The following is a 22,638-nucleotide window of genomic DNA, read 5'->3' as shown; positions in this document are numbered from 1 at the left end:
TTTATTTATTTATTTATTTATTTATTTATTTATTTTATTGGAGTTCAATTTGCCAACATATAACACCCAGTACTCATCCCACCAAGTGCCCCCCTCAGTGCCCATCACCCAGTCACCCCAACCCCCCGCCCACCTCCCCTTCCACTACCCCTTGTTCGTTTCCCAGAGTTAGGAGTCTCTCATGGTCTGTCTGTCACTCTCACTGATATTTTCACTCATTTTCTCTCCTTTCCCTTTATTCCCTTTCACTAATTTGTATATTCCCCAAACGAATGAGACCATATAATGTTTGTCCTTCTCCGATTGACTTACTTCACTCAGCATAGTATCCTTCAATTCCAACCACGTCGAAGCAAATGGTGGGTATTTGTCATTTCTAATGGCTGAGGAATATTCCATTGTATACATAGACCACAGCTTCTTTATCCATCATCTGTCGATGGACACCGAGGCTCCTTCCACAGATGGGCTATTTTGGACATTGCTGCTAGAAACATCGGGGTGCAGGTGTCCCGGCGTTTCACTGCATTTGTATCCTTGGGGTAAATCCGCAGCAGTGCAATTGCTGGGTCGTAGGAGCCCTCTGTTCTTGATCCTCTTCCAGGCCCAATGACTTTTTCAGCCTTTGTAAAATGTGCAATCAACAAAACCCAAATCAAGAGACTCCACAGCAAGCACCTGATCTCGAGGGGTCTACGATTTCTTTCCACTCCACAAAGAGGACTCCTTTCAAATCCTCTATTCCGTGTCACACGTGCAATCTCAGGCCTCCTCGTGTGTTCACTTCTTTGGCTTTCCTGAGGAACATGCCCTGCTCCCGCCACACTGGGATAACTAAACACATTTTCCTTCCAAAGGCCACTTTTTTCTAAGCTCCAAGATTTATCCCAATCAGCACCCATCGACTTTTGAGTATTTCTGGATGTTGAGGCCTGGGCTGGTGGGACCCACCAATGCAAGAAGGGATCGCGGCCCGGCTCCCACCGAGGTCCTGATCGGGTTCGGGGAGACCAGACTAACGGACGTGCAACGGCTGGAAGCAGTGGGAGACGGGGTGTAATTAAGTGCTGAATGTAATACTGACTGTGAGTGCACAGTTCTTCACTAATTACCAATTGCTTTAAGGAATTAATACTTAACTTCGGGGATTTCAATCACAATTTCTTTATAAGGCGTTAATTCTTGTAACCAGCAATTCGATTCATTTCAAACCCTAGTTTTAGCGCATTATCAGCATTGTTCTCAGAAATGTGGCTCTTTGTTTTTTTTTTTTTTTTTTTTTTTTTCTTTTTTCCATTAAGCAATTAATTTAAATCCTGATTGTTCTGACCTCCAGGGCCTGTTCGGGGGTGCTTACTCCTCAGACATAATTTAATTTTTCAAATGAATTTTATTTTTATTTTTTTGGCTGGTGTGGGATTCTGAGGGGAAGAAATCTGCTTTCTCCTCAGAAGCAGGAAAACAGGAGACCCTTGGGTTCCTTGTAGACCCACTCTCCCCTCCAGTGCTGGGCTACTTGCCAGGCTTCTTACCCTGTTTTCCTTTTTTTTTTTTTTTTTAAGATTTTATTTATTTATTCATGAGAGAGAGAGAGAGAGAGAGAGAGAAGCAGAGACACAGGCAGAGGGAGAAGCAGACTCCATGCAGGGAGCCCGACGTGGGACTCGATCCCAGGTCTCCAGGATCATGCCCTGGGCCAAAGGCAGGTACTGAACCACCAAGCCACCCAGGGATCCCCCTATGCTGTTTTCCTTAATTCTCTTTTATCTCCTGTCCTTTCCCTCTTCCTGCCTCCCTTGCTCCCCACCACAACCCCTTCTCCTAACTTGTGTTGGTCTGGCGGTACCATCTGCAGAGAGGGTTTCCTCAGCTGGCACCCCTTCGGATGATGGGGAATGCTAACCCTGCCTCTCCTGCCAGCAGGTTGGAGATGGGCCCAGCAGGGATTACAGCCTCCGAGCACAAACTCAGTTCATCTTTTGAGGCAGCCAGCAGGTGCGCTAGAAGGATTGCAAACATATTTTTCAAATGTGCTTCCAGACAGAGGCCTCACTGGCTCCTCAGATCTTCCCTGAGCTTTCCTGGGCATTTACCCGCTTCCCTGGGACGGCATGCAGGGCCCTGGCAAGCGACCGCAGGCAGGCATAACCGCATCCAAACCTGCTTTTTGCTTCCCTCTAACCCATGAAGAACTGGCCGCTAATGTGCATGACATGACACTTACCTCCTTATCTGCAGGTGGTAGGGAGTCGGAGGCAAGTGCGAGTTACTTCCCTTCCTGAGTTCCAAGCCCTCCTCTATGAGAAAGTGACCCCCCCACCCCATGGCTGCCTGTAGGGATTCACATGGCATGAAGGCCTGGACTTCCTGGCTTCCAGTCCCTGTTCTGCCTCTTGGCTGGAGGGCCGAAGCAGTTTGTCTAACTTCTCTGTGTTTCAAGTCCCTCTTCTGTGAAACTGGAATAATAAGAGTAGTTCCCTCCCAGACTTTGTATCTCAATCGGTTGAATCATGTAATCCATATACCTAACACTCCAAGGGTGTTGACGTTTGTTGGTTTGTTGTTTGCACAGTCCAAAAGAGGTTACATATATTATCTCACCGAATCCTCTCAAATGACCTCATTGAATCCTATTACAACCTTAATGAGCAGAAACTATATTTCTTTCCATTTCACGAAAGAAGTTATTCAGAAAGTTAAGGAACAAGCAGCCAGAAGGGTGATCCCTGCTAGTAAGAAGGCAGACGATGCAAATCCAAAAACACTTTGCAATGAACTTTGAAAGCAATTGAGTTAGGTCAGATTTTGTCGGTAGCTGGAGTTGCCTGTAATATAAAAGTCTGAACACTCATTAATTTTTATGGTAGTGGTAGTGAACTTAAATACCAACTACCTCCTTATTTGCAAAGTCATATAATTCTGCTCTGAGGAGCCAAAGACTAAGAAAACTCATGCGCTGCCACAAACAACCAGTTTCATTTATGCTGCACCAGATCCTTCCAATCCAATTTTAAACCAGGAATCCTTTCGCAATAGACAAGATCAGCATACAATTTAATCATTCCTTTCCTTTTATTAAAAAAACAAGTGACCAGGCTACTGGCCAGTTTACACAACAGGTACCATGGCCTTCAAATTCCTCACTGCCTTCTGGTTATCAAGAGAGTTAATTATTATCAAACCCCTAGCTCTCAGAAGGAGGCCAAAAGTCACCTTTCTCCAAAGCCCTGGCACAGAAAATAATGTAGGAGAAAAGTGGAAGTTTTGTTCTGACCCAACTCCTGAGGCTGTAGAAGTATAGATACACTTAGGAAACCAGATAAAACTTATAAGAAAAGTTGCTACATGGGGCTTGAGTGGGGAGGAAGGACATGATAGTAAATTACTTAAGAACCACAAAGGAAGATCATTCCAAGTAGATGATCAGCTATTTCTAAGGCCAAATGATAGAGCTTGAGTAATGTGTGTTAGAACATTGCTTAATGAAGAGCTAATCTAATAAGATCGATTGCTCTCTTACTGTGCCTAGAATCTTAAAAGATACCCTGGCAGTGACTGAAGGAGAAATGTCCATAAAAGATCTGAATGCTTCGGAATTAATGTCTTACGGAATCCCTTCCATGCCCAGACTGCTCGAGAGCATAGAATAAGGGCAAAGTGCACCTGTCCACATATGCAAGGATATGAAGAGAGAAAGTAGAGAGGGAAAGAGATGATAAAATAATGCATTTCAAAGGAAAGCCAATAGTCAAAATATTTTTTACTTTATAGAATCATTTGATTTTTTTTCCCTAAAGCCAAATGGAGAGTGAATTGTGATTTCACAAAGATTAAAGTAAAAGTAATCATGGTGGCCTATATCATTCTCACAGATGGCTCTCCTGACTCTGAACATATGGACTGATGTGGATTTAATAGATTGCAGGGGAATTCTAATTTATAAGCCCAATTTGTTCAGATGAATTAGGGGGAAAAAAAAGAAACTTGTGCAGAAATATCTCTCAGTGTAGTGGAGTCAAAAAATAAAGAACTTTGTGGTGAAGCTGATAACATTTATAAAGATTTTACTATAAAGTACTGATTCCATAAGCTACGCTCAAAAAAAAAAAGGCAAAGAAAAAAACCATTTTAATTCATGAACAGAGGCGTATCTAACATAAAAGCACAATAGTATCACATACAACTTAAAATTCCAAAGTGGGGCAGCCCAGGTGGCTCAGCGGTTTAGCGCCACCTTCGGCCCAGGGTGTGATCCTGGAGACCCAGGATTGAGTCCCACGTCGGGCTCCCTGCATGGAGCCTGCTTCTCCTTCTGCCTGTGTCTCTGCCTCTCTCTCTCTGTGTCTCTCATGAATAAATAAATAAATAAAAATAAATCTATAAAATAAAATAAAAAATAAAATAAAATAAAATAAAATAAAATAAAATAAAATTCCAAAGCGCGGTAAGAATTGTTTTCTGGCAAGAAGAGCCACAGAGTGTGGACTGGGTTTGCCACAAGCCCAGTTGCCTGCATGACCTGGAAAGCCTATGTATCCCATACCAGACTCTGAGAAAAAGGAAAAGCTTCTCTTAAATCGACAACTTCCCATTATCTCCTTTTGCAACGGTGATTACATTCGGTTTATAGGTTATGAGTGTGATGAAGCTGAGATTTACTGCCTGAATAATAGATCAAAGCAAATCAGTAAATAATTAGTTGATTCAGCAAAGGGCTGCTTATCTGAATGACTTGGTTTATGGCACGTTAAGGAACAAAAAACCTTTGACTTAAACTTTTGAAATAAAGAAAAGGAAAACTATACTGAGTGCAGTGTATCAGTAGAAAGGAAGTCAACTACTTCTAGTCTTTTTTCTTGCAAAATACTCCTCTTTCTGCCTTAGTATGAAACTTCCTAATCTGAGAATCTATTGCCCCTTTCTGCATATGTTCCTCTGGAGGCTGCATATTCATTTTCTGGGTATTAGATACCCTATTTACCACAGCCTGTAGCCCGGAGACATTATCTGTGCAGGGTGGTTCCCCTCCCCTTTCAGTGAAGAATTTTATAGTGAAAATTACTGGTAAAGCAAGTGAGTGACAGACCCCTGTTGGGCAGCCAGTGATCCCTACACATTTAGATTTTGTATTATTATTATTTAGCATATTAAGTGCCCGGTCTATCATCATCGTGGGTGACGTCTCAGGGGGTAGCAGGGCATTCGGCTTTGGAGGACAGAGTTTAATATCAGGTTGAAAATGGTTAACAACAGGCTGAAGGTCTAACGAAAACACATTTAAAAAGTCAACCAGAGGGATTTTTATTTTAATGAAAAAGAATAATGAAAAGCCCTCTGCAGGGAGAGCAAATTTGACAAGGTTATTTAAACATATATGTGGGCTTTAATGTTTCAAAAGTGGTTTTTAAAAATAATGGGATTTAATCTAATTTGTGAGTTTGGGCCGGAGTCTCTGGGTGGCTATAAGGTAGTCTTGGAAAGCGAGACTCCCTTGCCCAAAAATGAGAGTTAGGGATAGGTGCGAGGATGCTGGCTAGGGACTTAGAGGTTCTCTAACCTGACCCCTTCATTCATTGGACAAGACACTGAAGCCCAGAAATGTGAAATGAGTTCCCCAAGGCCATGGGGTTACGTGACAGCTGCACGGAGAGGGACCATATGAGCACTGATGCCTCCACATCTGTTAGTAACTTCATGGTCTCTATCTGTGATCCTCACAATGGACTGCGAGCAAGTATTGTCAGTTTATAGGCAAAGAAATGGAAACTCAGAGGAAATACATAATTTGCCAAAGGCCACAGAAGTAGGACAAGGTAAAGCGCAGACTGAACTTGTATGATCCTAGGCCACGTCTCCACTGTTCACTGGGGCAGAAGGCCGCGTTCTCTGCTGCTTTCCACAGGCCTTTGCGGAGTCTCAGCAGATCTACCAGGTTCTGTCCACCAAACTGGTCCTGTTTGCAGTTACTGCCAAGCCCTTGATGTAATATCTTAAACTTACTCTGGTTTCCAATTCAGCCCTAACTCTCCAGATATTAGATCCTCCTCCCTCCAACTCCTGTCGGGATGACTCCCATCCCTTTCCTCGTTCAGGTCCAGCTCCTGAGACCCCCTGTCAGGCCAGTGCCCCCGGCTCAGACTCAACTGAGGGCCAGGTCCCATGGAAATAAAATCTACCCAAACCAAATGGGAGAGGTCATGGAAAACAAAGTGTGACCTAAACCACGCTGTCTGGGGCTGGTCAGATCTTCAGCCATGACCCATCTGATAAGTAATTTAAGAACCAAAGAGAAAGAACCAAGGCTAGTTTTTCAAAGTGAGTTACTAAAGAAAAGACAAAGAGGCAACTATAAGTACCCTAGGAAGAGAATCAGGGAGAAAGGAAGGATCTGGGACAGATCTGGCAATCCAGGGACTCAGCTATCAATTGTATCAGCAGATCCTAGGCTGAGTAATAGAACAGAATCCAAAACCCTGTCCTGGGGGCAGAGTGGGGCAGAAGGTCCTGACCCCAGGATCATGCCCTGAGCCTAAGGCAGATGCTCAACCACTGAGCCACCCTGATGCCCCAGAAGCTCCTACTTTGAGGAGGGCAGCTTCAGGGAAATGGCAGCAGGGACCCTCGCTGGCCCCAGCAGTGAGGAGCTGGAGCAAGTAGAGTCAGGGGACCCGAGGCCTGGCTTGACACATCACTCCCCACCCCCTCTCATGATGGCATGGAGGGACAAGAGTGAGGGAGTCCCTTACGTTTATCAGTTGCAGTTGTTTCTGTGATTGACTTAGTCAATTAACTTAGAGGCTTAATCTTTTGTTTTGGTTACAGTTAATCTCTTTGGCTTCTAACCACGTTCATATTTCCTGCAGACGCTGAACAAGTCATGGCAGAGTTACCTTGGCCCCTGAGCCCCTTTCCTGGGCCATGTGGTATCTGTGTACTGAATATGGCCTCCCACTCCTCCTGCCTTTGTATTAATGGGAAATACCCGAAGGAAGCTGTGGGCATGGTTAATCATTGCACTTAGCTGCATAAAAGCCTAGAATTCGGGGTAGCCTGGGTGGCTCAGCAGTTAGCACCACTTTTGGCCCAGAGCATGATCCTGGGGACCCGGGATCAAGTCCCATGTCGGGCTCCCTACAGGGAGCCTGCTTCTCCCTCTGCCTGTGTCTCTGCCTCTTTCTCTCTGTGTGTCTCTCATGAATAAATAAATAAATAAAGAATCTTAAAAAAAAAAAAAAAAAAAAGCCTAGAGTTCCCTGTGGCTCTATGGATAATGCTCTCCAGAGCCCTGTTTCAATTCTTCTTCTCCTTCTCTTCTCTTTCTCTTTCTCTGTCTCTTTCTCTTTCTCCTCTTTCTTCTTCTTCTTCTTCTTCTTCTTCTTCTTCTTCTTCTTCTTCTTCTTCTTCAATTTTTATCTATTTGTTTGAGAGAGAGAGAGAGACAGGAGACAGAGAGAGCATAAGCAGGGCAGAGGGAGAGAAGGATCCCAGGACCATGACTCAAGCTGAAGGCAGATGCTTAACCAACTGAGCCACCCAGGCACCCCTTGATTCTTCTTTTATATTGCAATGTTGAACTGAGTATCATCTCCCTCATTACTTGAAAAGGCACCGGGACAGCATGTTGCATTGTCAGATGTGGATTACCTGACCTAGTTTACATTCAAGCAAATCTAGTCCATGATCCATCCCTCATAGTGCCATCTCAGTCCAGGCACAGCTCATGTGATTGCCTCTCCCACCTGCAGGTGAGACCAGTTGCAGATGGTCAGAGCTGAAAGGACCAGCTCCCCCACTTTCTCTCCTTATCAGCACCATTTGTGTAAGGGAGAATCATAGTTTTTGAATTTTCCCCCATTATAGCCTGAACCCACCCTTTTCTATCACTGTTATATTGCAAGAGCCTTTTCACCTTGTTCAGCCTCAGGTTTGTTACCTCCTAAAAGATGTGTGTGTATGTGTATATATATACATACACATCTCAAAACGTTGTTGTGAAGAACAAATAAGAATTTGTTTGCAGCTGTGGTTTCAGCTCTGAGGTTCCCTAGTGTAATGGCGTCACTAATAAGTCAGGGTTCTCCGGGAAAACAGAGCCAACAAAATGTTTATACACATTATATTTCTTAATTTATTATAAAGATTATTATTATAGAGGCCAGTGAGCCCCAATATCTACAAAGTGAGTCAGCGAGCAGGAGATTCAGGAGAGCTGATGGTTCTGGGTTAAAGGCCTGGAACCCAGAGAGATGATGACAGGGTTCCAGTCCCAAGGCCGGTAGGCTCAAGGCTCAGGAAGAGATGGGATTCCAGTTCAAATCTGAAAGCAGGAAAAAGCCGATGCCCCAGTTCAAAGGCAGTCAGGCAGAAAAGATTTTTTGTTGCTCAGGGGAGGGTCAGCCTTTTTATTTCTATTCAGGTTTTCAACTGATTACATGAAGCTCATTCATGTTAGGGAGGGCCAACAGCTACTCCAATGTTAATCTCACCCAGAAACATTTTCACAGAAACACTCAGAATAAAGTTGGATCAAATACGTGGGCACTCTGTGGCCCAGTTAAGCAGACACATAAAATTAACCATCACACCTAGTCAAACATACTAAATGTGAGCCAACTTAGCCCAACAAGTACATGGCAATAAGTTTACATGTGTATTTCTGGTCTTTATGATGAATTTTTATGTCAGGTAGATCATACAATATAATTTGTAATTAAAATACACAATCAATGTGCCTGAAAACCACCATTAATATGGCATATATCATAAAAATATGAGAGCTTCCAATAGACTTCAAGAAGCCAGATCTTAATAAAACTAGTTTTCATTCTTAGATAAGTAGATCGAGAATTAAATTAAGGGCAAAACAATATTCCTGTAGTACAAAGTTTACAGAATCAAAGAAACAACTCTAAAAATAAATAAACAAACAAACAAATAAATAGCTTTGTCTCTAATCTATTAAATTCCCCCTATTTTTTAATAAGATCTACTTATAGCATATTGCATAAGTGACCCAGGAACTATAATTTGCTCAGTTTTTCAAAAAGCTTTTTGATAAGTTTTCTTACAATAGATAACTAAGGGATCCCTGGGTGGCGCAGCGGTTTGGCGCCTGCCTTTGGCCCAGGGCATGATCCTGGAGACCTGGGATCGAATCCCACGTCAGGCTCCCGATGCATGGAGCCTGCTTCTCCATCTGCCTGTGTCTCTGCCTCTCTCTCTCTCTCTTTCTCTCTGTGACTATCATAAATAAATACAAAATTTAAAAAAAAAAAGAAAAAAAGAAGTCATCAGAGGATAAAGGACAAGCTCCTGCCAAAAGTTGCCATGAAAAGTCATAGCAGCAGTCTTCATGAACCGCTCTGACCGAGAAAGAGTAATTAGACACCAGGGGTCTAGCATTGTTCAATACAACATGTTTAATGCAAAGGAGGAGAAACTAGGAGGTGAGTTGGTAGAGATATAATCTGACTGCCAAATCTACCAATGACTCTTCTTTTGGTAAGTGACGGTAACCGGCCAAGAGCCATAAAAGTTATCACATGGATTTAGCACTTCAGGATTTCAGCAAAATTGAAAGCACTAGAAAGTCAACTTATACCAATAGTCAGGCCAGCCTAAGGTAGGTCAAACTGCTCTGAAATCTCTTTTGAGAAATGAACTGGTTAAAAGAATATCTAATATCTACATAAACAGACAAGAGATAAGACAAGAATGCAGTTGTAACATAAACCAGTTGTTCAGATAAGAAATATAACAAGTTATTCATGAATTTCTTTGAAATTATGGTAACAAAGACAACCACTTGTTGATTTTGGAAGGATTCAGTACTTCCTGGTTTCAATTTGAAGAAGGAGTAGGGGATCTCTGGGTGGCTCAGCAGTTTAGAGCCTGCCTTCGGCCCAGGGTGTGATCCTGGAGACCTGGGATCAAGTCCCACGTCAGGCTCCCTGCATGGAGCCTGCTTCTCCCTCTGCCTGTGTCTCTGCCTCTCTCTGTCTTTCGTAAATAAATAAAATCCTTAAAAAAAAAAAAAGAAGAAGGAGTCACTTTAGAGATGGATTCACAAAGAAGGGAAATAATTTTTCGATATCAAGAAACAAAATCTCTGCTGTAAAACTGTACTGTAGGAAAGTTACTCAGTGCTTGTTTGGATATTCTAATTAGCCTGCACTGCTCTAGGCCTTACCAGCCTATGACCCCAAAGAATTCACCTTAGCACTGATACACGATTTTTCATGGCTAATAATTGTCACTCACCTAACTGCCTCAAAATTTCAAGGTTTCTTAGGGTGCTGGATATAAGACTTGCATCATTCCTTTCTTGTTTTCTTATCTGGCTCCCCCATGATATCTTTGCCTAAGAGCCAGTAGACGTGCACACTTCACCCCCAAGACTGGTGCCTGGATGCTGCAGGAGAACCCTACATGGCTAATGTCTCCTTGGCACTTCTCAAACTGCTTAACCCTAATGAACTTCTACAATCTCATGAGTCTTTAGGGAAGGTTGCATTTTCCAAAACTACCATTACCTCTGGTCCCACGTGCTCTTCCATGATTTTGCCACTCCCCCATCAAGAAGTAGATTCTTTCTTTCTTTCTTTCTTTCTTTCTTTCTTTCTTTCTTTCTTTCTTTATTTATTTATTTATTTATTTATTTTAGATTCTTTTTTTCCATCTCCTTGAACCTGAGTGGCTTATGGATGTTTCAAACAATAGAGGGAGGCAGCAGTGATGCTATGTGACTTTGAAGACTAGATCACAGATAGGACATAGCTTTCTCCTGGCTCTTGGCTCTTTAGACCTGGGCACTTGGAACCCAGCCATCATGTTGTGAGGAAGCACAAGCCACATGAAGAGGCCAAGTGCTTCCACCAACAGCCCTAGCTGAGCTGTCAATCTACAACCAGCATCAATTGCTAGATGAGCAAAAAGAGAGACCTTTAGGGCCATTCCAACTCTCATATTTGGAGATGCTCCAGCTGAGAGGTAGTTGAGCAGCAATGAGTTATTCCTGCCAAACTCTGCCCAAATTGCCAAGAAAGTGAGCAAAAGAAATGCCATCACTGCTTTAAGCCACTATTTTGGGGCAGTTTGTCATTCAGTGCTCCATGGCTAAAACAATCACAGAACTGAGGCAAATACCAATGTCCTCAACTCTATGTGGACATTTGGACATAAATTCTAAGCATATGCCTACCCAAATACTAAAACTCCCTTCATGATCGTATGCTTCTCAGCTTCTACTGTAGACACTTCTAAATAAGACGCAGCTGACCTTCCTTGGCCAGGTACCACACTGCCTTCCTCATCTCGCTATGTCTTCCCATGGAAACATTAACCTTACATTTTCTCCTAGCATATTCCTCTCCTACATGCAATTTGACTCACGTAAATAGTTGCCTGGAGATTGGAGGTAGGGGTGAGGAACTGTTCCATAATTTCAGATGAAATAATCAGATGATTCAAAACCCCCCACTTCAGGCCCAAACTTACTTCTGCTATTTTGTACAAAACACCTCTGAAAAAGAAATCTTCTAAGAGGCTGTGATTTCATTTTCCACTGTAGTAACATCATTTTACATGGGGTAAAGTGACCAGGAAATACAATATGAAAAAAAAGAGATCTTGGAGAGAGAAAACTTTCTGGTGAGAAATGTACATTATGAAAATTATGGGCTATGATAGAAGAAAACTCAGAAATTTTATTGGCACTTAGGAAGCTCCCATGCTACCACTTAGTGAGTTGATGTGGGAGAGTTATAGAACAAACTTGTTATGCTTTAAGAAAAAGCACCAGTAAGAGGATCCTACAGTAGACAATTAAAGAAGAGCTGAAAGAGTATTTCAAATAAGGGAGCAGGAAGTGAACAAATCTCTTGCTAAGCAATGAACGGCATCTAAAATCAAGTGAAAAGCTGCGTGTAAACCTTCATCCTACCCCATAAGACTGTGCATGCCCTTTATAGCAAAGGACTCTTCAACACAAAAGTCACATTTCAAGGTAGTTAGCTGAGATAGTAAGAATTTGAGGTAGGCACAATAATTTTATATATTCCTTTTTGTTACCCTTATTATGCTAAGTATTAGAAAATTATAGATTTATATTCTAAATGAATACAAATTTGAAAAACATACGTAAATGCAATGCTTTCTGATGTCTTATAAGTCCATTTTAATAGTTCCATTTGAGGCTATGTTTGGCTTTTTTATTTCTAAAAAAATTATGTTTTAATTTTAATATCTAATTACAGCTAATCATAACTGTAGCTTCCAGCTATTTAGAGCTCAATGGAGCAAGTTGCTCTACAAATTGCTAACAGTATCTTACTTCAACTTCAAATAACCCTTTGAGGTAAATATTATTATTTATTGTCTCTGCACCAAACATCTTAAATAACTTGCTCAATACCCACAGCTGGTAGAACCAATCCCACAAGGCAGGTGTGCCTGGTCCACAAACCTATATTCTGGAGTCCTGTGACAATATTCTCCTGCATACAATCCTGTGAACTGCAGTATCAAAACTTCTTCTTTTAAAATGTCCTTCACACCTCAGTTTTTTAGGGCTAAGAAGACACTATGGCTGAATCCAATTCTGACTTTTCAATTCTTCTCTGTCCCTCTCCGAGAAGCAGCCAGCTCTCTTCTCTCTCCCTTGTAAAAACCACACAGCCTTCTGCCTCAATGGTCTTGATCTTCCTGGGTTATAGGAGTGTGATCTGGGACTCAGGATTCAAGGAGTATCAGGAAAAGGAATTTATTACTGAGGGGAAAAAAATATATTACTTCCATGCCAACTCTTACCACAGCCACATGCCTCAAAACTCTACCAACCTCCAAACTTCTCTTGCTTTATTTATTTTCTTAAGAAAATATTCAAAATATGTGCAAGCCAGTGCAATGGCACTGCATTTTACTTTCCTCTTATTTAGAAGTTCAGGGAATTTGGCTTTTAGAAAGGGAAGTAATGGTAGGCACATTCCGAACATAGAAACATCTAACTGGTTTGGGCAGAAAAGACATTCTAGTCTGTTGAATACTCAGCTACAGAATCACTGAGAGCCAGCCTTACGAGATCAGCAGTGCCAGAGACTTGAAATTAATGCAAATGTACATTTTACACATTATCAGGGTGACCACTGGGTCTTTATCTTATCTATTAGCCAGAACAATTCATCCTTAATATGCTGTATATTTTTACGATTGAAAATTATATTATTTAATGCACTCTCAGGTAACATTTGTAGAATGGCTACTTTAATCATTAAGATATAACTAAGAATGGAAATTTACACATAGAATAATATTAATATTATCAAGCAACCTGTTCAGATTTTCATGTCAAGAATAGCCTCTCAAATTAATAGACTTGTTTATGTTGACCTGTCAATCAGCATTCTTGTTCAATGTCAGATATAGACGAGATATTAGTTTTCACTCTCATCAATAATTAATAAAGAAATAACATTGTTACTCTAGTTCTATATTGATTGCCTTGACTAAAAGAATTAGTCTATTGCTTAACACCATGTTTTGGCTTTGGCGAAAATTATTTTTTTCTCTGAAACACCAATGTCAGATTTCCCCACATCCTTCCAATAGATGAAAGGGAGACCCTTTATCCTTCCAAATCCCATCCTAAGTCTAAAAGCTTTGACTCAAACTCCAAGGGGGGTGGGTTTCAAAATTCAAAACCTTTAAAATAAATCCATGTTTCATGAGAAAGACAATAAATACTTGAGGGAAAAAAAAAAAGAAACCTTCCACTGAATCTAATTTACAATCCAGTCACACATGAACTGCCAGTGTCACTTAGTTAAGAACTAAACACGACCTTGAGGGGTCACTGGTTTAGTGTTTTTTAAACGCTGTTTCTAATCCACTGATTTTTCCCCCTTCTCTTATGCCTTATTTTTCCCAATATCAAAAAAAGCCAAAGAATTCCCCAGCTTAATAATGACTTGGTTAAGAAGTATTTTATTCAAATATTCAAAATTTTGAGTGGGAGGAAATTTTACTTTTCTTTCATGTAATCTTTTGCAGTTGGTGTCCTGGCAAATGTTTAACGAGCAGCTCTCAGGAAAAAGAAATGTGTGCATATACATGTGCACATAATTTCACTACACATTTTAATGATATAAAAGATGTGTAGCACATAATTTACAAAAAATAAGAACATATGAAATACTATTGATTATAAATTCCATTTAGCCAATTGATCCTCAGAAAATGCTTTCATTGATTTTCATCCATTATTTTTATTATTTTTTTATTTTTTAAATGATTTTCACCCATTTTTATCCATAGCCAACCTATAGTGCAATTCAACCATGATTGGACAAATGAGATTGCATCCCGATCTGGGAATTCTTTTCTCAAAAACCTTATTGTCATTAAATGTGATATGTGATGTGCAATTAAGCCAATTCTCACTTTTGTACAAATGCTAACCATTAAATGGAAACCTCTTTCAGCCTCAGCACCAGACATGACATACTTTTAACTTTAGTCCTCATTATTAACATTTTCTTCCTCCCTTTCTTAAATCTAGACAATCAATGAAACAGTAAATCAGACCTTTATCATAGCATATGCTGATTTCCATGGGATACATACTCTCACTGCAACTGGCCTCCAGCTACCAACATGACATCATTAATTCAGATTGGAAAGATGTGTGCAGTGGCACACTGTTAGGTAGCATTTCCCCACTCAAAGGTATAAATGACCGTAAGATGTCAGTAAAATAATTAGAAAGTTATGTGGCTTGAGAATTTATTACCTTTGTTTTTGCTATGATTTATTTAATTTTAACTATATAATTCCATTTTGAGTAATGAAATTATGATCAACAGCTGGTCTGTAAAAACTGGTAAACCTGTATCAGCTGGGGTCAGCATACATTGTTTAAATGCAGTTGCCTGGAGACTGTTCTTTTTGTTTTAGTTTTTAAAGAAACAAATCATTATCATTAAGGCCACCTCTACACCAAAGTCAGGCCAAAGCAGAAAGGAACTGCCAGGAGACTAAATTTAGTGAACAAAAAGTCACAGCCTTGTATGTGGTTATGAATTTTTTTTTTACCTTAATCTCTTAGAGTCCTTTTCCCTTATTCAGTTCTTTGTGGATATGAAAAATAAACGAATTTTGACATATATATATAAAAAATCTGTTCCTTACTAAGCTAATATCTGTTTGGCTCTGATAGGTAGAGTTCTTCAAATATGGTTTTATTTGTCATTCTCCAATGTGAAAAATCCTAAAAGAAGAAGATACAGATAAGCAATTTGAATTTCAGAAGATGAATGATATTTGAAAGGGAGTCGGGGAGAATGTTTAATGCATTTAACAGGAAAACATCTTCATTTCGATCTAATCACAGCGTAGATGCAGGCAGTGCTCATTCCTCAGAAACAAGCAGCCTCCAGGCTGACAGACCCACAATTCCAGAAACCCTTGTACTCTTCTCCTGCTACCTGATCCGATAAAAGCCCTCCAGATTCCCGGGACTCTGCTCCATGAGACAGGGAGTTGAGATGACTGCCTTTTAAACTCTAGCGCTGCAGCTATGCTCAGAAGAACTTCGGAAGGACTCGTTAACACATCAGGTTAACATCCCATCTGGCTGCTAAGGTATGCAGAGAATGCTCTTCTGTATTTACTGTGCAGACTCTCAGAACCTCCATTAAGAAAGTACATACTCAAGACTGAATTTTCACACTTAACTCTGGCCAAGTTCCTGGGCGATAAGCTAAGCACTAATTTTAGGTAAATTCCTTTATTTCTTTGACTTTATTTGACTGCAGGTACATGGTTTCTCTGGGACCTTCTTTGCATGTAAAATGCTGTCTCTGTTTGCAAGCCTTTTCTAGTCTTTACCTTAACTTTCTGTGTTTTGGTCTTTGTGCATGTGGCCAATCCCTCTTCCTTGACTGTAATCTCTTTGAGCTCAGGAGGGACGGTGCCTTATTCTTCCTCATAAGATCTGCCTCTAGTGGTCTTAGTGAAGCGTATTGTGCAAATCATGTTCAATGTTCTGTCAAATATCTTATAGGACCCACATAAGGCAAAGCGTGAGGTCTTTGTCTTCTATTTTAAAAGTGCACAAGAGGGAGCCTGGGTGGCTCAGTGGTTGAACATCTGCCCTCAGCTCAGGGTGCGATGCTGTAGTCTTGGGATCGAGTCCCACATCGGGCTCCCCACAGGGAGACTGCTTCTCCCTCTGCCTGTGTCTTTGCCTCTCTCTCTGTGCCTCTCATTAATAAATAAATAAAATCTTAAAAAAAAAAAGTGCACAAGACTGAAGAATACCAGACTCATTAGCTCCTTTTATGCCTAGGTAAAACAAGTACACCAATCAAGCAAATAAATTTTGTGTTTATGTAAAGGAATTTTCCCCATAACGAATAGACTTTTTTTTTCCTTTTAATTTGATAAGAAGGTGGAGCACAGTATCAAGAACCAGAAATTTCCAGCAGGTCAGTTACAAGTCTCACAAAGTTATAGGAAAACATAAATCACCCTTATAATTTAAGAGAGTGAATTTTCTTTTTTAGATGGTAAGTATTGCCACTGATTAATTCAGGAGGTGTTTTAGAGACGTTTACTTCTTTTCTTTTAGCTTATATTCTGAAGAAAAGGGTGCTTTCTGAAGAAAAATTGTTAACACAAGCTCTTGACGGTTCTCCATGTGTCTTACATGAAGCGCTGAGGACACAAAGATTAGGAAAATATTGGACCTACCTTTAATGAATGAACCACGGCCAAATGGAAAAAGAACTTTGTCTCTGACTGGGAAGAAGCCACCAACATTTCTGGGTCAATTTGGTAGAAAAGCAACCCACAGTGTATTGAACATTTATTCTGTGCTTGACACTGGCCAGGTACCGTGGACATATTTTCTCATTTCCTACTGTGCTTATTGTCTGCTATACCATTACCGTGTTAGCTCACATGGCTGTGGGTCTTACCTTCCCAGGGAGCTTATAAATCTCGGTCTTTAAATTCTTTAATGCTGCCATGGTACCTTTGCAAAGTATGTAAAATCTGGATGAAACATTTTCCAAACTGAATTTTATTTTTTACTGTTCAAGAATTGCTTCCTTTACTTCCTTTAGTTTTCTTTTTTTTTCCTTTTTTTTTTTTTTTTTTTTGGTCTTGTGTCTATTTTTATTTGGCTCTATAGTCTCCTTATCAATTCTATGCCGGAGTCTCCTTCTAAAGCCTCAATATCCCACCCACTTCCTCTATGCCACTAATACCTGTGCATTCATATGCACTGTCATGTTGTGTCCACCAGCATTCCTATAATATCAGATATACATTTTTTGATACCTATTTGACCTTCTCTCTATATTTTTTATATTTTATTTTATTTTTTTATATTTTAAATTCAAAGAATACTAAATAAAATATTTTAGGGGCAATCTAATAGTTGTGTGAGCCTACTACATCAGAAGTATTACATAATAAATTAGCTTTTGCTACTATAATAAACTTGCATATAAAACTACTCCAAACTCAGTGACTTATGAGTATTTATTTAATTTTCTTGCCACTGGATCTGCAAGTTGGCTGGGCCATCCCTGATTCAAGGTAGTTTGGATTTTTTTAAGACTTCCCCACATATATTCACTCCGGATCATTCTAGGTTGAGAGACAATGGCTTCCCAGGGCATGTTCTTTTTATGACAGTTCATAGCAGTGAAAGAGTAAACTCCAAGATCTCTTAAGGCCTTAGCTGAAACTGGCACACTACTACATCTGCCCATATTCCATCCACCAAAATGATCCACATGATGAAGCCCAGATCAATGGGAAGGAAGTATATGTCACTTACCCTTAGGCAATGCAAGACCACATGGTAGAAGAGAATAAAGACTGGGGAACAATCTAATCCACAATACATGGTTTATCTCATTTATTCTCCATATAGGGAGGTGTTAGTACCCCAACTATAATCTTGAGTGAACTGGGGCCTGATAAATTAAATAAAAAGATCCAAGTCACACAGCAAATGAAAGCATAAGCAAGAATTTGAATAAGGTGTAGTTTTTTACTTCATAGGCCCCATACTATTTTCATGACAGTAGCAGTCTCTCTTTTATAACATTCATATTCCTAGTTTTTTAAAAAAGAGAAAGGTTGAGATTTTGCAGGTGGAGTCTTTTTGCTATAAAATGGATAAAGATACAAAAACAAATGAAGGTACTCATGGTTGATAGCACCAATTACTCCTCTGTTCTTAGCCCTAGAAAAGAAATGAAATTGGCCTCAAAGTGACTCTCCTTTTCGTTGTTAAATAAATTATCTATTGTGGCTGCAGTCACTGGACTCCGTATAACATATGCTGTTAATTAGCCATGTGTGGTGGCTTAAAATAAAGTCTTTCATGAGGCTTGTAAAGTTAATTTAACTTTCTCTTTCTAGCTAAAGAGGGACCTATAAAGACTGACTGTCGTAATAATGATGGTAATTTTAATGCAGTTCTTCTGAAAACAATGAGAATCAATAGAAGGTGCATTTTGGAACAGATTTGATTTTCATTAATATTCTATGAATTTAAAAAAAAATTCTATGAATTTAGGGATAAATCTATTATGATCAGTAGTTTGTGTTGGATGACCCATAAAGTCAGAGGGTCATCTTGGGCCAAGGCATCCACTCCAAGTAATTTCCCTCCATAGACAGCTTATGCCCCTGAATTTGACTTTTTTTTTTTTTTTTCTGACTTTGACTCTTAAGCAACACTCTATAATGCACTGTTTTTCAGATTTGTCAAATCTTACAGATCATCTTGGGGTGCTTATTGAAACTGCAGATTACCAAGTAACTTTCCTGGATGATCTGACTCAGTAGATAGAGTACATTCTGGAAATCTAAATTTTTACACATGATGATTCTCATGATCAAATAAGTATGGGGTGAGGAGAGGTTAATGCATTTTTTAAAACTGTGTATCTTTTTTTTTTTTTTTTTACAAAACTGTGTATCTTTAAGGAAGAAATTATATCCACTTTCTACAATTTCTTTCAGAGGATGGGCATAGAGCAAATATTTCTAACTCTTTCTACGATGCAGAAATGTAGTCTATATCAAGTTGAGACAGTTCTCTAGTCATTGTTTACTATAAAATAGTAAACAAGGAAAAAACTATCAACTAATATCTTTCATGAACATATATGGAAAAAATCCTCAACAAAATATTAGCAAATCAAATCTAATAATATATCAAAAGAATAATACACCACAGCCAAGTGGGATTTATCTCAGGTATGCAAGGCTGATTAAACTTTTGAAAATCAATCAATGTAACTCATTACATCAATAGACAAAAAGAGAGAGAGAGAGAGAGAAAGAAAAATCACATGATGATATAAATAAATATTAAAAAACTACTTAACAAAATCTAGTATCCATTCATGATAAGAACTCTCAGTAAACTATGAACAGAGAGGAAACTTTCTCAACATGATACAGACTACAAAAATTAAAAGCACAATACCATTTATATTAGCACCCCCAAAAATGAAATACTTAGGTGTAAATATAACAGAATAAATACAAGATCTGCATGAGGAAAACCATGAAACTCTGATGAAAGAAATCAAAGAACGAATAAATAGAGACATTCCATATTCATAGACGTGAAGACTCAATCCTGTCAAGAGGTCAGTTCTTCCCAATTTGATCTATAGACCCACTCAAAATCCTAGCAGATTATTTAATGGATATAGACAAACTGTTCTGAAGTTTATAAGGGGAGGCAAAAGACCCAAAATAGCCAATGCAATATGGGAGGAGAACAAAATTGGAGGACTCAACTTCAAGGCTTACTATAAAGCTCCAGTAATCAAGATAGTGTGGTATTGAGGAAAAAAAGTAGATGAGTTGGTCATTGGAACAGAATATTGAGCCCATAAGTAGGCACCCATAAATACAGTTGACAACTGGTTGACAAAGGAGCAAAGGCAATACAATGGAGCAAAGAGGGTCTCTTCAACAGGAGAACAACATGAGCAAATAAATGAATGTAGACATAGACTTTGCACCCTTTACAAAAATTAACTTAAAATGTATCACAGACCTAAATTTAAAATGCAAATTTATAAAACTCCTAGAAGATAACATAAGAGAAAATATAACCGACCTTAGATATAGTCATGACTTTTTAGATACAACACTAAAGACATGATCTATGCAAGAAATAAATTGAACGTCATTAAAGTCAAAAACTTCTGCACTATGAAAGACAATACCAAGAGAATGAGAAGACAAGCCACAGACTGGGAGAAGATATTTGCAAAAGACACATTTGATAGAGGACTGTTACCCAAAATACACAAATAACTCTTAAAACTCACCAATAAGAAAACAAACAACCCAATTAAAAATAGGCCAAAAATTTTAACAGTCACCTCACCTGAGAAGATACAGGGATGACAAAAAATATACATATAAAAAGATGCTCCCATGAAAATACATAATCAAGGAAATGTAGATTAAAGTAATAGTGAGATATGGCTACACACTTATTAGATTGGCCAAAATCCAGAACATTGACAATATCAAATGCTATCAAGGATGTAGAACAATAGAAATAGAAACTCACATTCACTGTTGGTAGAAACAAAATAATACAGCCACTTTGGAAGATAGGTTAATGTTTTTTTTATACAACTAAACATACTTTTACCATATGATCCATCAATCATGCCCCTTGGTATTTACCCAAAGAAGTTGAAAACTTATGTTCACATGAAAGCCTGCACACAGATATTTATAGAGCTTTATTCATAACTGCCAAAACTTGGAAGCAACCAAGATGCCCTTCAGTGAGTGAATGGATAAACAAATGGTGGTATATCCAAACAATTCATTACTATTCAGCTCTAAAAAGAAATGAATTTTCAAGCATGAAAAGATGTGGAGGATCCTTAAATGCACCAAGTTAAAGAAGCCAATCTGAAAAGGCTACATGTTGCATGATTCCAACAAGATGACATTCTGGATAAAGCAAAAATATGGGGACAGTAAAAACATCAGTGGTTGTTGGAGATAGAAGTGGGAGGAGAGATAAATAGGCAAAGCACAGAGGATTTTTCAGGCAGTGAAAATACTCTGAGACTATAATGATGGATCTATGTCATTATACATTTGTCCAAACCCATAGAATCTACAACACCAAGAGTGAACTTTACGGTTAGCAATGGACTTCAGGTAACTATGACGTGTCAGGGTAGGTATATCCTTCATAAAAATGCACCGTTCTGATGGGGAATGTTGGTAATGAGAGAGGCTATACATGCGTGGGAAATACCTGTACCTGCCTCTCAATTTTAATGTAAACCTAAAATAGGTCATAAAAGAATAAAACCAAATAATACTTAAAAACTAAAAGAGAAAACTAAAACTAGATAAAAAACTCAGTAGTTATAATTTGTGTTGAAGGTTTTTCCTCACAACATTTGAAATTTTCAGGAAAGCTGATACTTTAAAAAAATTATCTCTATTTTCTAACAGATGAATTTTGAATTATAATTAAATTCTTATAATTCTATTTGGGGGAGGTGATAGAATATTCAAATTCTAAAGAAAGTTTTTCCTTCTATCCAAATGCTTGAACTCTCTCAAACTTCATTCTCTCCATTTTTCGGGTGTGTTTTTTTTTTCTTTTCTCCCTTCTATTGTTTGATCCTTTATTTTATTTTTTTAGGTAAGCTCTACACCCAACATGGGACTCGAACTCAGAATCCTGAGATCAACAGTCACGTTCTCTACTGACTGAGCCAGCCAGGCACCCCTCTGTTGCTTGATCCTTTATATCTTGGCCTAGATTCTCCTGCAGCACCCCTCTGATTCCTCTCCAAGGCACATGGATGCGAGTAGCCATATATGGTTGGTCTCTGTCCTGTGCAGCACATCCCTTCTTCAGATAACAGCAACTGCCTTTCACTGAATTCTCTTTCAATAAATTGGGGCCATGAGCTTCTTATACTGGTTATTAACTCAGAACTAATGGAGAAACAGGAAAACCTGATGGAATGACAGATAGTTCCTTACCTGCAAAAGTTCTATATCTGCAAAAGAGGTTTCAGAAAAATACTATAATTATGTCAGGATTATATAGAGATTAAATCTAAGGTAGAGCTCCGACTCAATTTATTTTTAAATCTCATGGCTATTTGTGGACTGCGTGTCTACTGAATGCCAGTTTGAAATGATATTACATATCTTCCGTTAGCCGTAATTGTAGAAAGTACTTGAATTTGGCTTGTTTTATAAAATGCTGATCAAAATAATCATTTTAGGTATGCATTCAGCTAGAATTTGGCCACACCTTAGTATGTGTCTGGTGAATGGCAAATTAGCCCGAATGACAGGAAGCTGAAAATCTATTTCCCATCTTGGGTACTGATTGGCTGCCACTGTGGTCAAGTCCTTCAACTTTTTCTGCCTCAATTTTTTGCCTGCGACAGAAATGAGCTGATGTAAAACACGTTCTCTATGAAACAGCTGTCTTCAAAATTCTAAGCATAATCATTTGTGATTGTTATCCAGGCAGTTTAGAAGCAACTGAAAAAGTCAGTCTTATCCTTCCATTTTTAGCAGAAGCAACACAAATTAGTAACGAGA

General features: G+C 39.1%; 1 long non-coding RNA gene across 1 annotated transcript; it reads left to right on the top strand.

Moving 5' to 3' along the window:
• The first annotated feature begins 800 nt into the window (after positions 1–800).
• LOC140624868 (uncharacterized) lies at positions 801–21,997 on the top strand. The gene is made up of 3 exons (XR_012024311.1): positions 801–1,085; positions 16,625–16,886; positions 21,719–21,997. It is a non-coding gene; the product is annotated as an uncharacterized lncRNA (long non-coding RNA).
• Positions 21,998–22,638: the final 641 nt, after the last annotated feature.

This window comes from Canis lupus, chromosome 35, assembly GCF_048164855.1.
Source record: "Canis lupus baileyi chromosome 35, mCanLup2.hap1, whole genome shotgun sequence".
Classification (NCBI taxonomy): domain Eukaryota; kingdom Metazoa; phylum Chordata; class Mammalia; order Carnivora; family Canidae; genus Canis; species Canis lupus.
This window is presented reverse-complemented; position numbering and strand designations above follow the sequence as displayed.